A 15894-nucleotide genomic window follows, 5' to 3' on the forward strand; every position below is an offset into this window, starting at 1 on the left:
TTAGGATGGGTGAGACATGGGCATGTTTGAAGGCAGTGGGGAAGGAACCAGTGGAGAGTGAGCAGTTGAAGATGGAAGTTAAGGAGGGGAGGGGGGAAGGGGCGAGAGATTTCATAAGATGAGAGGGAATGGGGTCAGAAGCACAGGTAGCACTTGATAGGAGGGAGGAGATCTCATCTGAGGATACTGTAGGGAAGGATGGGAGAGTAGCAGAGAGGATTGAGAGCAGAAGGGTTGGAGAAGGGAGAGGAGTGACTTTGGGGAGCTCAGACCTGATGGAGTTAATTTTACTAATGAAGTAGGAGGCCAGATCGTTAGGGGTGTGGGAAGGAGGAGGGGGAGGATCAGGGGGCCTGAAAAGGGAGTTAAATGTACGGAAGAGCTGACGGGGATGATGGCCATGGGTGTCAATAAGGGAGGAGAAATAGTTTTGTCTGGTAGAGGGCAGAGTTAAGGCAGGAAAGAATAAACTTGAAGTGAACAAGTTTGGCTTGGGATAATGCCAAGGGTCCAAACTTGTGAGACACGAAGGATGATGGTGCCATCTACAGTGATGGGAAACTCATGATGATGATAGGATTTGGGTAGGGAGATAAGGAGTTCTGTTATAAACATGTTAAATTTGAGGTGACAGGAGGACATCCAAGTAGAGATGTTTGAAGGCAGGAGGAAATGAGAGACTGCAGGTAGTTGAAGCCGTGTGAGTGAATGTGTTCTCCAAGGAACTAGGTGTAGATAGAGACTAGAGGGGCACCTAGAATTGAACCTTGGAGGGACTGCCATAGTTAGGGGTGGGAGGAAGAAGAACAGCCCATGAAAGAGAATGAGAATAAATGGCCAGAGAGATAGGAGATGAACCAGAAAAGGACAGTTTCAGTGAGGCTGAGGTTGCATAATGTTTCCAGGAGAAGGAGATGGTCAACAATATTAAAGGAAGCTGAGAGGTCAAAAAGGGTTAGGGTGGAATAAAGGTCATTGAATTTGGCAAGAAGATCAATGGTGACCTTTGAGAGGGTGGTTTCTGCATAGTGAAGGGGGTGGAAGCCAGATTGTTGAGAGTCAAGGTGAGACTTAGGAGAGAGGAAATTGCAACAGCGGGGATAGAAAACTTGTGCATGGAGTTTGGAGAGGAATGGTAGGAGAGTGATGGGGTGGTATCTCGAGACAGCTGAGAGGTCAAGGGAGAGTGGGTTTTTTTGTACAGAGTAGGCAAGGGTATGTTTGAAAGCCGTGGGGAAGAACCCCTGGAGAGAAAGTAGTTGAAGATGGCAGTTAGAAAGTTAAGAAGGAAGAGGCATGTGTTTTGATCAGCTGCAAAAAAACGGGGTCAGATCTGCAGGTGGAAGGGATGGATTTTTAGAGAAGGTGGGAAATCTCCCTACTTTATATTTCCTCAAATGCCATTTCAGAGGTTCTACACCACCCAGCAATTAAGAACTCACCACCCCATAACATTTAAGTACTAATTTAAGAAATTAATTTATCATTCAAGAAATAATGATAACTGTGGTATGTTAAGCACTTACTATGTGCCAAGCACTGTACTAAGCACTGGAGCAAACAAAACATAATCAGATCAGACATAGTTCCTCCCCACATAGGACTCACAGTTTAAAGAGAGGGAGAACAAGTATTTAATGTTCATTTTGCAGATAAGAAAACTGAGGCACATATAAGTGACCTGTCCTAGGACACAGGGAAGAGAATAAGAACTCAGGTCCTCTGACTCCCAGGCCTGTGTTCTGTACAATATGCCACAGTACATATGCACTTATCTTTTTACTCTATTGTATTTTTCCATCTGAAACTTATTTTAGAGTTTGCCTCTCTGGCTAGTTTATAAGCTTTTTGTGGGCAGGAATAATGTCAAAGAATTCTAGTGCTCTTGGTATGGTGCCTTACCAATGTTAGGAGCTCAATAAATACTGTTGAGTGAAGCAGTATGTGGAGCTGTAGTGAGACAAGTGACTGAAGAAGGTAGGTGCTGTTAATTTGGGAAAACTTCAGGAAGGACCTGAATTAAGAACCATGGTTTGACCAAGAGGAGTAAAGGAAGAGATTTATTTGGCAGGAGGAACAAAATGAGTAATAAAAATAATACTTATGAAAATACTACTAATAATAATAATAATAATAACAATACTGATAAAAAAACTATGGTATTTGTTAAGTGCTTACTATGTATCAGGCACCATTCTAAGTGCTGGAATGGATACAAGCAAATTGGGTTGGACACAGACCCTGTCCCACATGTGCTTCACAGTCTCAATCCTCATTTTACAGATGTGGTAACTGAGGTACAGAGAAGTAAAGTGACTTTCCCAAGGCCACACAGCAAACAAGTGATGGAATCAGGATTATAACCCATGACCTTATGACTCCCAGGCCCATGCTGTACCCACTAAGCCATGCTGCTCATATGCAAAGGGCAACAAACAACTTTACTGGAGTTTACAACAAAACCAGAGTTGTAAAAGGATGATGAGGGCAGGTTAGGGAGGGTCAATTGGTGGAGGGTCCTAAAGTAAAGATCAGGGGACTAGATTTGATGCAATAACCTGGAACCATGGGAAATTTTTGAGTGGGATAAGCATAATCCAGCTGATTTCTGAATAAGTTGATTCTTGATGCTTTGTGAAAGAAAGATTGGATTGCCAGACTGACCAGAGAACAAAGTAATTAGAAGCAAAGGTGTCAAAAGCATGATAATTAGCTAAAATAATTGTGGTGTTTGTTAAACGCTTACTATGTCCCAATCAGTGACTTAAACATTGGGATAGATACAAGATAATCAGGTCAGGCATAGTCCCTATCTGACATGGGGCTCACAGTCTAAATAGGAATTAAACATGTTCAAAACTGAACTGCTTGTCTTCCCACCCAAACTCTGTCTCCTTCGTCTTCCCAACATTGAACACAACACCACTATTCCCTACCTCCCAAGACCAAAATTTTGGCATTGTCCTTGACTCATCTTGTTCATTCCACCCACGTATTCAATCTGTCACCAAATCCTGTTGGTTCCATCTTCACAGCATCACTACAACCATCTCTTTCCTCTCCATCTAAACTGCTACCACACTGATTCAAACACTTATATTATCCCAACTTTGACTACTGCATCTGCCTCCTGCTGACCTTCCAGTTCATCTCTCCCCACTCCAATTCATACCTCATTCTGCTACAAGATTCACTTTTCAATAAAAACATCCAGGCCATGTTTCTCCACTCCTCAAAAAACTAGTGATTCAACAAAAAAAACAAAGAGTAAATCATCAGTTGGCTTTAAATGATTCATTCATTCAAATCACTCAATCGGTTTACCCCATCCTACCTCATCTCACTAATCTGCTACTCCTGCTCTGCCCACATCTTTCTCACTACCAACCAGTTTCCCACTCTTCATTCATTCATTTATTCATTCATAGAGCACTTGCTTTGCACAGAGCACAGTACCAAGTGCTTGGGAGAGTACAATACAATATCCAGACACATTCTCTGCCCACAACAAGTTCATCTAGAGGTGGGGATACAGACATGAATACAAATAAATAAAATTACAGAAAAGTACATAAGTGCTATGGGGCTGGGAGCCGGGGGGAAGAGCAAAAGAAACAAGTCAGGGCAATGCAGAAGGGAGTGAGAACTCTCCCCTCCTTCATATATGCCACACCACCACTGTTCCCACCTTCAAAGCATTATAAAGCCCATCTCCTCCAAGGCCTTCCCTGATTGTCCTCTTTTCCCCAGCTCGCGCTCCCTTCTTCATCTTCCATTCACTTCAATCTGTGACCTTTGGTACTTGATATTCGCCCCAACTCCACAGCACTTATGTACATATCTTTAAATTATATATTACAAATTATCTATTTATTCATATTAATGCCTGTCTCCCCCTGTAGATGATGATGATGGTATTTGTTAAGTGCTTACAATGTGTCAAGTCCGGTTCTAAGCAATGCGGGTAGATACAGCTAATATGGCTTAACAAACTGTAAGCTTGCTATGGATTGGAGAACATTTCTACTAACTTGGTTGTACTACACTCTCCCAAGTGCTTAGTACAATGTTGGGCACACAATAAGCGCTCAATAAATACGATTAACTGATTCCACCTGATTATCTTATATTTCTCCCAGTGCTTAGTACAGTGCTTGGAAATATAGCAAGCACTTAATAAAATCATAATAATTATTATTATTTTAGAAAGATGGATGCTGATACTGCCAGTGAAATAGCAGTAAAAAAATCAACTCCAACACAATTCTGAGACCTGAATGACCGGTGACACTCCACTTGGAAAGGAACATGCTTTCCTTGGCAGAAGAACACTTCTTTTGGGGGGGGTCTGATCCAGGACATAAAGAATCTGTCTTTCCAACAGCTATGGCAGAAGAAATACTGGAGAAGTTTTTGGGCAGCATTTAGCAGAGCAATCAGTAGGAAAAGTGTTCCCTGCAAACCACTGATGACTTGTGGGTACTTAGAACAGTCTTAGAACAGAGTAGTGAAAACTCACACTGTGTAATATCTGACCCAAACACGACAGATTCTGGAGAGACTTTCCCTCTTCCAATGCTAAAAAAGGATGCTAGATTTGAGAGTTTTGTCAGCTTGGGCTACTGAGTTTTGGCAAATCGGTCTTAAACTGCCCAACTGAAGAACTGAATTGAACTGTAGTGTCTAAATAATAACTGAAATGAACACAAACCAAATATTCTTGTTTTCCTTTGCTGCTGAGCTGTTCCCCCATAATTACTGTTTTCTGGCCAATCAAACTATTTCTAAAAGTCATATTGCAAATGATTTGGTAGAAGGTAAAATAATAATGGTATTCTTTGCCTATATAGAAAGGACACAAATACTGAATCCCCATTTTACAGATGAGAAAACTGTGGCAAAGAGAATAGTAATAATAATAATGGCATTTGTTAAGCACTTACTATGTCCCAACCACTGTTCTAAGTGATGAATTTAAGTCATTTAACAAGCAAATGGTAGGATCCGAATTAGAACCCAGATCCTCTGATTTTCAGGCAAATGTTCCGTCATTCACTCACTCATTCATTCATTCATTCATTCAATTGTATTTACTGAGCACTTACTGTGTGCAGAGCACTGTACTAAGTGCTTGGGAAGTACAAATCGGCAACATATAGTCCACTAGTCCACAAAGCTTCTCAAAAATGATGGGATAGATGGTAAGATCCTACTTAGAGGGTAGTGGTAGGTGAAGAATCAGTGAGCTGCTTCTGAATTTGAAGAGGGTATTTCTTAACGTACCGTTTCTAGCTCTTCCCCAATTTGAAGCAAGCAGCACATCTCTAAGTAGGGCCGCCCACACCAGGCACTTGGGTGTTCCTGGATGCTGCTGCTGCTTCATCAGCAACTGAGCCACCTACTTGATTTTTTATTTTTTTTTGCAGGCAGGGAGGGGAAGGATGGGGGTGGTTGTGGAGAATTAGGCATCACCAACAGCAGAAACTGTACCTGAGTTGACTGAAACTAGTTATCTGACACTTTTCACTGATGCGTATCGAAACACACTTGGGTTTTTTTTTAAAATTTCTGACACTCCTGTTATGTTTATGTCCATTAAAAGGTTGACTGCTTTTCTCCCACACAGATTAACAGTTGTTGAATCTCCAAATGGTATCTGTGCTAATAAGGGGGGAAATTTCTGGTCCTTCTGCATCTCAAAGCTTGAAACTGAGAAAACTATAAGCAACCTTCAGAAAAATAAATGAATAAATTCATCTATATTAAATTCCCTATTAGAATGAGATCATTTATCCAAAAGCCCCTTATGAACTTTTCAAATTCATCCCAAATCCTGCATTCAGATGATGGGAAATCTTTCATCAATAAAACCATACAGTTTTATGTCATAAAAAATACAAATTTAAGATTTCCAACAATGTAAGCCAAATGTTTGGTTAATGATATGATTTTCAGTAGGACACAATTTTTCGTTGTGAGAAAGACACAATGTTTGGAGAAAACATTTAAAGAAGATGAGGTAGATTGTAAGCATAATGTAGGACAGGGACTGTGTCCAATCTACCTCGATAATACTCTACCTCCATAATAAAATAATAATAATAATAATAACAGTAATGAAAAATTTAAATTTGCTTATAAAGTTAGCTATCAATTCTGTCAATTAAGAGCACTGGATACCAAAAGTATTGAGAGGAAAGGCAACTTTAAAAATAATAAGAAAACAGAGGATATGTAATAATTATAATGATTACCATATTTAAGTGCATACTATGTAATAAGCCCTCTCTGAAGCATTGATTAGATACAATATGAGAAGACCATTCACAGTCCCTGTCCCACACAAGGCTCACAGTCAGGGGAGAATGATATTTTAACTTCATTTTACAGATGAAGCAACTGAGGCACAGAGAAGTGACTTGCCCAAGGTCATACAGCAGGAAAGTGGCAGAACTGGGATTAGAACCTGAGTTTCCTGAACTCCTAGACCCAGGCTCTTTCCCCTAAGCCATGCTGCTTCTTGAGGAAGAGGAAATCTTTCTGTAATTCACAATTTTCTACACTAAGGCTTTATCCCAGAACCAGATACGACAACTAGCCTTCAGCTGGGGAAAATGGAAATAATTCACTTTCAAATATAAAAGAAAAAAGCCATGCGAACGTGTTGCTTCCCTTTCAGTCTAAACATGAAGTCATTTGTTAAATCTATTTCCTCTTTTCGGATAACATACAAAATGTGACCAGTTTGCTGAAGTTAAAAACCATCAACTTCCCTTCCCATTTTAAAATTACAGAAATGTTTCTAGAAAATGAAAAGTTCAAAGGAGAGAAGGTGAGAGAACTCAGCTGCACCTGGAAATAGAATCCAGAGATCTGGGTATCCAGCCTTAAGTGTAACAATCCATGAGGTCTTGAGCAGTGTGATCTTATACATATTTAATATTCTATTTATTTTGTTAATGATGTGCATTTAGCTTTAATTCTATTTGTTCTGATGACTTGACACCTGTCTACATGTTTTGTTTTGTTATCTGTCTCCTCCTTCTAAACTGTGAGCCCGTTGTTGGGTAGGGACCATCTCTATATGTTGCCAACTTGTACTTCCCAAACACTTAGTATAGTGCTCTGCAAACAGTAAGTGATCAATAAATACGGTTGAATGAATGAATGAATGAATGATCTGGAAAGAGTTCCAAGGTACACAGAGGTATTCAGAACAGGTGAGCCTACTAAAAAAAATACCTTTAAAAGAAAAGACGGTTGCTATTTACCCTAGGGTGGATTCCACTTGAAATCATGAGCACTACATTAAAAGAAGATTCCTAGCAACTTTTTTATAAAGAATATATTTTCTTTCTCTGCAGTCACAATCCTTTCACTCACCTCTGAGAAGCTGCTATTGGAGCACAAGTCTATACACTAATGCTTTGTAGTACAAATTCTACTACAGTTTGTTCTATTGCCTTGTACATGAACTCTCCTTTTTGGATATATAGGTAGAAAACACTCAGCACATAGTGCAGGTAAGTAGGGAAAGACCTGTTGTCCTGCACAGGCAGTCACTGTTCAGAGCTTTAAGAGAAAATACAAAAATCCACTGGGGTGTAAAAGCACAAGTCTTGCACAGTTGGGACCAGATGGAAGTTTCACACTTTTTTTTCCATATGTTACAAAACACCAAAACAAATACTGTCAATCTGGGAATGTTCTATTTTGAGAACCTGTAAAGCAATCTTACAATTTTAGACATATTAAATAAGGACTTTCTTTTCTGGACAGGAAAATAAAAATCCTTAGGATCATCTTCTCCCCTTCCCAACACACTCCTCCTCCTTCTCCTCCTCCGATTCTTTAAATAGCACGCCCACCAGTTCCAACCCTGCAAAATTATTTGCTCTTTATACCACTTCCTCCTGGACTTAAATCAAAGACATCTAAATGGGGAAGTCCAGTCTCAGTTTCAAATTCAGAAAAACTTTAACTAGAATTTGTGTTGGTTCAAATTAACATAGGACAAATCCTATTACCTAGAATGTTAGCCTAACCTTGCATCAAGGCTTCAAAAAAAGTAGGAATGGTAGGGAAGAAAAAGTGAGGAGAAGTTTTGAAAGCTTTTACATATTTATAGGACTCGAAATTTCACCCTCAGCACTTCGGTATCTCTAGTAGTATCTTCTTTATACAAGAAGAGTATGCATGTAGCAGGACCCAGAATCTTGACTGCACCAGCATATTTCTTGCTGAGCTATTACGTTGATGTTTGTAGTGCTGCAACTGTTTACCAACATCTCCCATTGACACAGAAAGTTTAGGGTCTTTGAAAATATAGTTTGGAGCCCAAGTGGCTATATCAGAGGTACCTTTCCCATAGATTCCTAGATCGCAAATCAGGATCAATTCCAGAATCCCTGTAAAATGTGAAATTATCTTTCAGCAAAACATGACATAAAAGCAGTGGTGTGACTGTGAGTCTGTAGAATTCATAAAGAGAAGCTTGTTCTACTGACCATGGAAATGGTTTTTCATCTTTATTTAGAATTTCTTGAATGCAGGGTAAATAGCAGCCTAGCAGCAGTTTTCTTTGAAACTTATCTTTTAGTATGTTAACCCCTTCTGAACACCTTTGTGTAGCTTGGATCTCTGCCCAGAACACACTGCTCAGGGCCCCATGGATTATTTCACTGAAGTGCTCTGCACAAAGTAAGTGCTCAATAAATATGACTGACTGACTGAATGAATGAATGAATGAATGAATGAAGCGTATATGCCCAGATCCCTGGATTCTATTTCCAGCTGCAGTTGAGTTCTTTCACCTCCACTCTCTCAGTCCCTTCACCTGTAAAGCACCACAGTGGACCAGATCTGGCTGAGAGAGGAAACTATACCCCCAACCAATCAATCAATCATACTTCCTGAGTGCTTACTACTACTAATAATAATGATGGTATTTGTTAAGCACTTACTGTGTGCAAAGCCCTGTTATAACTGTTGGGATAGATACAAGGTAATCAGTTTGTCCCACACAGGGCTCACAGTATTAATCCCCATTTTACAGATGAGGTAACGAGGCCCAGAGAAGTGAAGTGACTTGCCCAAAGTCACAAAGATGACAAGTGGTGGAGCGGGGATTAGAACCCGCAACCTCTGACTCCCAAGCTCGGGCTCTTGTCACTGAGCCACACTGCTTACTGTGTTCAGAACACTGAACCAACTGCTTGGGAGAGGGTATGATATAACAGAGTTGGTAGTCGTGGGACTACCCCTTGTTTTCCAACCGCCCCATGTTCTGGGGGTCTTTATGACTTCTCCCCACTCCACATCAGGCTTGCTCTCTTTCACCAATGAACTGTACAGAACTGCACGGCGTAATCTTTTGGCTCTTTCTTTCACATTTATCTCCAACCTCCAATCCAGCAACCTCCAACTACCTGATCTCTTCTCTTTTGCTATCCTGAAATATCGTTTCCACACCCTGCCCAAAGCACTAAATTGGGATCAGTGGCTTCAGAGATGCCCAAAATCCCTGAACCCAGCCAATCCCAAATTTACCACTCTCCTTGTCCCCACAGCTTTGGATGGGGATGACTGCAAGTCAGCAAATGGGAAGCAGCAAGACAGAGGGGAGCTGGCAGCTGGCTACTAACATTCAGTCATTCATTCATCAATAAAATTTCTTGAGAGCTTACTGTGTGCAGAGCATTGTACTAAGCTCTTGGGAAAATACAATATAACAATAAAAGATTGGACTAAGTCGTGTGGACTAAGCTGTCCACACGAGCTTAGTCTAGAGGCGGGAGACAGACATCAATGAAAATAAATTACAGACATGTTCATAACTACTTTGGAACTGGGAGGGGAAATACAAAGGAGCTGGGAGGAGGGAAGAACAAGGGGGCAGGTAAGGACAACACACAAAGGAGTGGGAGGCAGAAGGGAGCAGGGCCTAGTTTGGGAATGCCTCTTGGAGGAGATGTGAACCCAAAAAGGCCTTGAAGCCAGGGAGAGCAATTGTTTGTCAGACTTGAGATTTGAGTTAAAGTTGAAAGAAAGAAAGAGCAAACCAAAATACTGTGCTGCAAAGTCCTTTTGGAACAAAGGGAGTAGAAAGGGGCAGGAAAGCAGCCAGGAAGAAAGAAGCAGTAGAGAAGAAACTAATTGGCCTGCAGTAATGGAACCTAATATTAAGGGTGGAATTTACATACATTAGGATAAACCAGCAAATAGTGTAGGGCACTTCTCTGGGTTTTACAGATTGTGAGGTACCTGAATTCCACGATTTATTCATTTCTTCCTGACATACTTATTTTAATACCTATTATGTTACTGTTCTCCCCCCTGCTCTCACTATTTGTAAAAAAGTTTTGATTGTCTCCTCCAGTCAATTATAAACTTCTTAAGGGCCAGGCACATTGGTTTTACCTCTACTATACACTCCCAAGTGCTTTGTACAGTACTGTGTATTGTCAGCACTTAATGCCCCTAACTGACCAAAGTCCCTGTGCATTAAACAGAGAAAGAAAAAGCCAAAAATGAGTGATCTGACTAACCTGTTGTCTTCTCAACCCTTACTGAACGGCTGGCACTGGCTGGGCCGAGTTGGAGGAGAGCTGACTGACAGCAGCTGTGTCACACTTCAATGCCAAGACTGCTGGAGCACCAAAAAACAGCTGCCTGTAGGAAAGAGACAGCAACACAATGTGTTAAAAATGGTGAAGTGTGGAAAACCTCTTGGGAGGGCCACTATCTGCCCCTTAAAACCAACAGATCAACAGTCTAGAAAGATGCAAGCTTGATGTGGACAGAAACTGTGTCTACCAACTCTCCTAATCAATCAATCAATCAATCAACCATATTTACTGAGCGCTTACTGTGTGCAGAGCACTGTACTAAGTGCTTGGGAAGTACAAGTTGGCAACATATAGAGACAGTCCCTACACAACAGTGGGCTCACAGTCTAGAAGGGGGAGACAGAGAACAAAACCAAACATATTAACAAAATAAAATAAATAGAATAGATATGTACAGCACGGTTATCAATACCACTGCCTGGCTGAACACCAGAATATTTTAGTGCATCCCCTCCTCACCTTCATCTTCTATTCTCATCTAGAGTGCCTACACGAAGACTATCTGGGGTTTCTTCTGAAGTTCAGGTCCCAGCGCCCTAACTGGCTAAAGACAGAAAGTTGCAGAAGCAATGCAGAAAGACCTCCACCACCCAGTCCCTTCCCAAAATCTATGCACAGCCTCACTCTTTACCAGGCTTCTGCTTCCTATACCCACGCCGAGGCCCAGATTCTCCTTTAAGCTCAGCTGATCGGTAGCATGCCTGTGGAATTCAACCTGCTTTGAGTCAGGACACTGAGGCAGCAAGAGGATAAGAGGGTTGAACAATGTTTAAAGGGATGAAAAGGCGAGTTGAGTGGGTTGGGAAAGATAAAAAATGAATTACAGAGTGAGGAAAGAAAAACAACTGAACAGCTACACAAGGGGACTGGTGACTCCAGATGAGAGCAGAGGCTCCTACTGGAAAATTCATTCATTCATTGTATTTACTGAGTGCTTACTGTGTGCAGAGCACTGTACTAAGAACCTGAGAGAGTGCAATACAACGATAAAAATAAATATTCCCTGCCCGTCATGAGTTTACACTCTAGAAGGGGGAGATGGACATTAATATAAAGGGAACAAGTCAGAGTAATGCAGAAGGGAGTGGGAGAAGAGGAAATAGAGGGGGAGAAGAGGAAAAGGGGGATTAGTCAGGGAAGGCCTCTTGGAGGAGATTGCCCTCAAGGCTTTAAATGAGGGGAGAATAACTGTCCGTTGGATTTGAGTACAAGCCAGAGGCAGGACTCAGTGATGGGGTCAATGGCGAGATAGACAAGATTGAGGCACAGTGAGAAGGCTAGCATTAGAGAAATGAAGTGCAAGGGCTGGGTTGTAGTAGGAGAATAGTGAGGTGAGACAGGATGGGGTAAGGTATTTAAATGCTTTAAAGTAAATGGTAAGGAATTTCTGTTTGAGGTGGAGGTGGATGGGCAACGAATGGAGTTTCTTGAAGACTGGGGAAACATGTCCTGAGTGCTTTTGTAGAAAAATGATCTGGGCAGCAAAGTGAATAATGGATTGGAGTGGGGAGAGACAGGAGGCTGGAAGGTCAGCAAGAAGGCTGATGCAGTAATCCAGGAGGGAAAGGATGGGTGACTGTATAAATGTGATAGCAGTTCGATTGGACAGTGAAGGGCAGATCTTAGAGATGTTGTAAAGGTGGTACTAAAAGGATTTGGTGACAGACCGAATATGAGGATTGAATGAAAGAGAGGAGTCAAAGATTTCTGAAGTTGCTTTTTACAAACCTTCACCCTTGAAACTGCAATGACATAGTTGGGGTCTATACCTGGTTGGAAGCAGAATCATGGTCGGCTAGTCCTTTAATGGGTATCAGAGAAGCCAGATGAAGAAGTCATGTGATCCACTGATCACACACTAAACAAAATACTGAAAATAAAGTTTCTCTATTCTGAACATTAAGGAAAATGGACCATTCAATTGAAATAATATGAAACCTGTACGACAAAATGGAGGCTACAATAAAAACAGAATATGGAGAATATGGAAAAACAGACTGCTTTCCTATTAGTAAGGGTGAAAGACAAGGATGTATCTTATCACCTTATATTTCATTCATTCATTCAATCACATTTACTGAGCACTTACTGTGTGCAGAGCATTGTACTAATTGCTTACGTGAATACCATGGGCTTCCTGAAAAACGAACAAATGGATTTTGTAGCACATTATACCAAAGTGGTCTTGAAAGGCCAAATAACTTGCCTTAGATTATCATATTTTGGACACATTATCAGCACTTAGTACAGCACTTAATTTTGAATTGGAAACAACTCAACTGTTTTTATTAATAATAATTCTGAACGAGAGTCATTTTATGGGCTGGACCACCACAATAAGGCAGTCACAAAGTGAGAGTAATTCCATGTTTAGACAGAGTAAGACAACAGTTTCCTCCAGGTAATCACGGGGAGGATTACCAAAGAAGGTGGGGTTCCTGAAGTTGCAAGATTGAGCTTGAGGTCACTTGATGATCTGATGATCTTCTAGATGGTAAACTCCTTGTGGGCAAGGGGCATGTCTACCAACTCTGTAATAGTATACTCTTCCCAGCTCTTAGTACAATGCTCTGATTAGAATAAGTGCTCAATAAATTTGATTGACTGACTGACTTATTTGTGCCTCAGTTCACCTCATCTATAAAATGGGGGTTATGAAACTGAGCTGGACATGGACTGTGTCCAATTGATTAGTTTGAAATCTACTCAGTGCTTGTACAGTTCTTGGCACATAGCAAACACTTAAATATCAATAAAAAGACGGGGAGAAGGGGCATTACAAGCATTTGATGTAGTGTGGGAAAAGATGTGTAGGTGGGAATGGGACTGCAAATGAAGGGAACTGAGTTCATTTTACTGGGTAAATTGAGGGAAAGAGCTGGGGAGCAAGACGGTGGAAGTAGGGATGGCAAGATGATGAAGAGCTCTGAACTGGAGGTTGAGTACTGTGATTTTGGACATTCATTCATTCATTCAACCATATTTATTGAGCGCTTGCTGTGTGCAGAGCACTGTACTAAGCACTTGGGACGGCCAGCAATGTGTATCATGGCCATAGGGCTCTCTCAATCAGTATTTATTGAATGCTTACTGTGGGTAGACCACCGTACTAAGCCCTTAAAAAAGTACAACAGAGTAAGCAGACTTTATTCCTACCCTCAAAGAGTGTACAATCTGACTGGTACAAGGATGGAGGAAACCTCTGGCTCTTGGAATGGTGCTAGGGAGGCAGAGAAAGAAAAGAAGTTATCTTTGGAACCTGGTATAGCATGATTCAAGATGACTGAAACCTAGCCTAAGACAGTAGATTTGGGATAGAAAGGCATATTAGGGGCATGAGAAGGGAAGAGAAGCATGACATGGCAGCATGGCAGTACAATGACTGTACTAGGGACATTTTTTAAGGGCATTTTATTCTTACCTGGAAATTGGGTTGGATGGTCAGCAAAATAAATTTTATTCCTCTCACACAGACTTTAATGGGCCCAACAAAATCTCCCTTTCATTTAAAATATACATATATACACTTATTTCTGTATCTCTATATAGCTAATACTGCTGAGTCTGAAGTCGGGGGGGGGGGGGGGGGAGTGGTGTGTGTGTGTGTGTACACACACATACGTACACTGAAGTTGGTACAAGCTAATCAGGTCAGACACATTCTCTGTTCCTCAATATAAGTGGGAGGGAAAATAGGCATTTAATCCATATTTTACAGATGTAGAAACTGAGACTCAGGGAAGTTAAGAGACTTGCCTACAGTCACACATCAGGCAAATAGCAGAGTGGCATTAGAACCCTGATCCCCTGATTTCTCAGGTTCGTATTCTTGCCAATAGGTCATGCGGGTCCTCAGTATATCACTACTAAATCCCCTCATGGCCAATCTTTACACACCTGTTTCCTAAATCTTCCTTTGGCCTTCTAGCATTCTCTGCACTCCAAATTTTAATATAATCAGAGATATCATTATTCCTGAAGCAGCGTGGCTCAGTGGAAAGAATCTAATCTAAGGTTCTAATCTCAGCTTTGCCACTTGTCAGCTGTGTGTGGGGGTTCATAACCCCCATTTTATAGATGAGGTGAACTGAGGCACAAATAAGTCAGTCAGTCAATCATATTTATTGAGCACTTATTCTATGCAGACCATTGTACTAAGAGCTGGGGAGAGTACAGTATTACAGAGTTGGTAGACATGCTCCTTGCCCACAAGGAGTTCACCATCTAGAAGACTATCAGCTCATCAAGTCACTTAACTTCTCTGGGTCCCTGTTACCTCATCTGTCAAATGGGGATTAAGACTGTGAGCCCCATGTGGGACAACCTGAGCACCTTGTATCCCCTCCAGAGCTTAGTTGCTTTGTACTTAGTAAGTGCTTAACAAATGCCATCATTATTATTATTATTAAAGATGGGCTCAGGTTCCTAAATGTTCAAGTTACAAGCCAGAGAAATCAGGGTAGTGCAGGGGACAGAATCTCCAATTCAGTCAGACTTTCTTTACCAGATGAAGACACACCTAAAATACCTGAAGGTCCACCAAGTCTTAATTTACAAGATGGAAGGTTCCACATGAATCTCAGACACCCAGATAACTTGTGAATAAGATGTCCCTTAACTCCACCCATCCCAAACTGAAAGAACAATGGCTCAAGGAAAACAAAGTGGGGCTGAAATGGCAAAATCAGTCTCACCTCCCTTCACTCTTTCATATTTGATCTTCTAACCCTGTAGATTCACTCAGTGTGAAGACTAAATTGAGATCTTCTTGGGAAAAAAGCAGAAGGGCTGAACCTAAATGTACCCTGGAGGAGGATGTGCATCCGTGAGTTCATGTGTTTGTGCGTACATGCATGTGTGCATATGTGAGTGCATTTAACAACTCTTAAATAGGACTAAAGTTCACTTAAATAGAAATGTCAGCTTAGCACACATATTTCCAAGAGCATTTTATAAACATAAACTTGACACTTCACCATGCAAATGATAAAGAGGTTAAAATGAAAAAAAAACCAAAACCCAGCCCACACATGGGTTACTTAACATGAAAGGAATGTATCAGCACAAGAGTGGGAAGAAAGGCGTGGTAGCTGGGTCTGGGGATAAAAAGATTCAGTCAAATGTATTTACTGAGTGTTGTGTACAAAGCAATGTACTAAGTGCTTGGGAGAGTAAAATATAATAAAATAGCATACAGAACGAATTTACAGTCTAAACAGGATAAAACCCAAGAATCTATTTTACCCCTGCTAAAGGAGATTAAGAA

The 15894-nt window shown here is 41.0% G+C and overlaps 1 protein-coding gene across 1 annotated transcript in view; it reads right to left on the bottom strand.

The window, feature by feature from the left end:
* LOC119946690 (ras-responsive element-binding protein 1-like) overlaps positions 1-15894 on the bottom strand; it is a 249262-nt gene that overhangs the window by 136631 nt on the left and 96737 nt on the right. Inside the window, exon 3 of the mRNA XM_038768104.1 lies at positions 10548-10671. The gene's annotated coding sequence lies outside the window, so the exon portion shown is untranslated. The remainder of the gene's footprint in view (positions 1-10547; positions 10672-15894) is intronic.

This window comes from Tachyglossus aculeatus, chromosome Y2 (genome assembly GCF_015852505.1).
Source record: "Tachyglossus aculeatus isolate mTacAcu1 chromosome Y2, mTacAcu1.pri, whole genome shotgun sequence".
Lineage (NCBI taxonomy): Eukaryota > Metazoa > Chordata > Mammalia > Monotremata > Tachyglossidae > Tachyglossus > Tachyglossus aculeatus.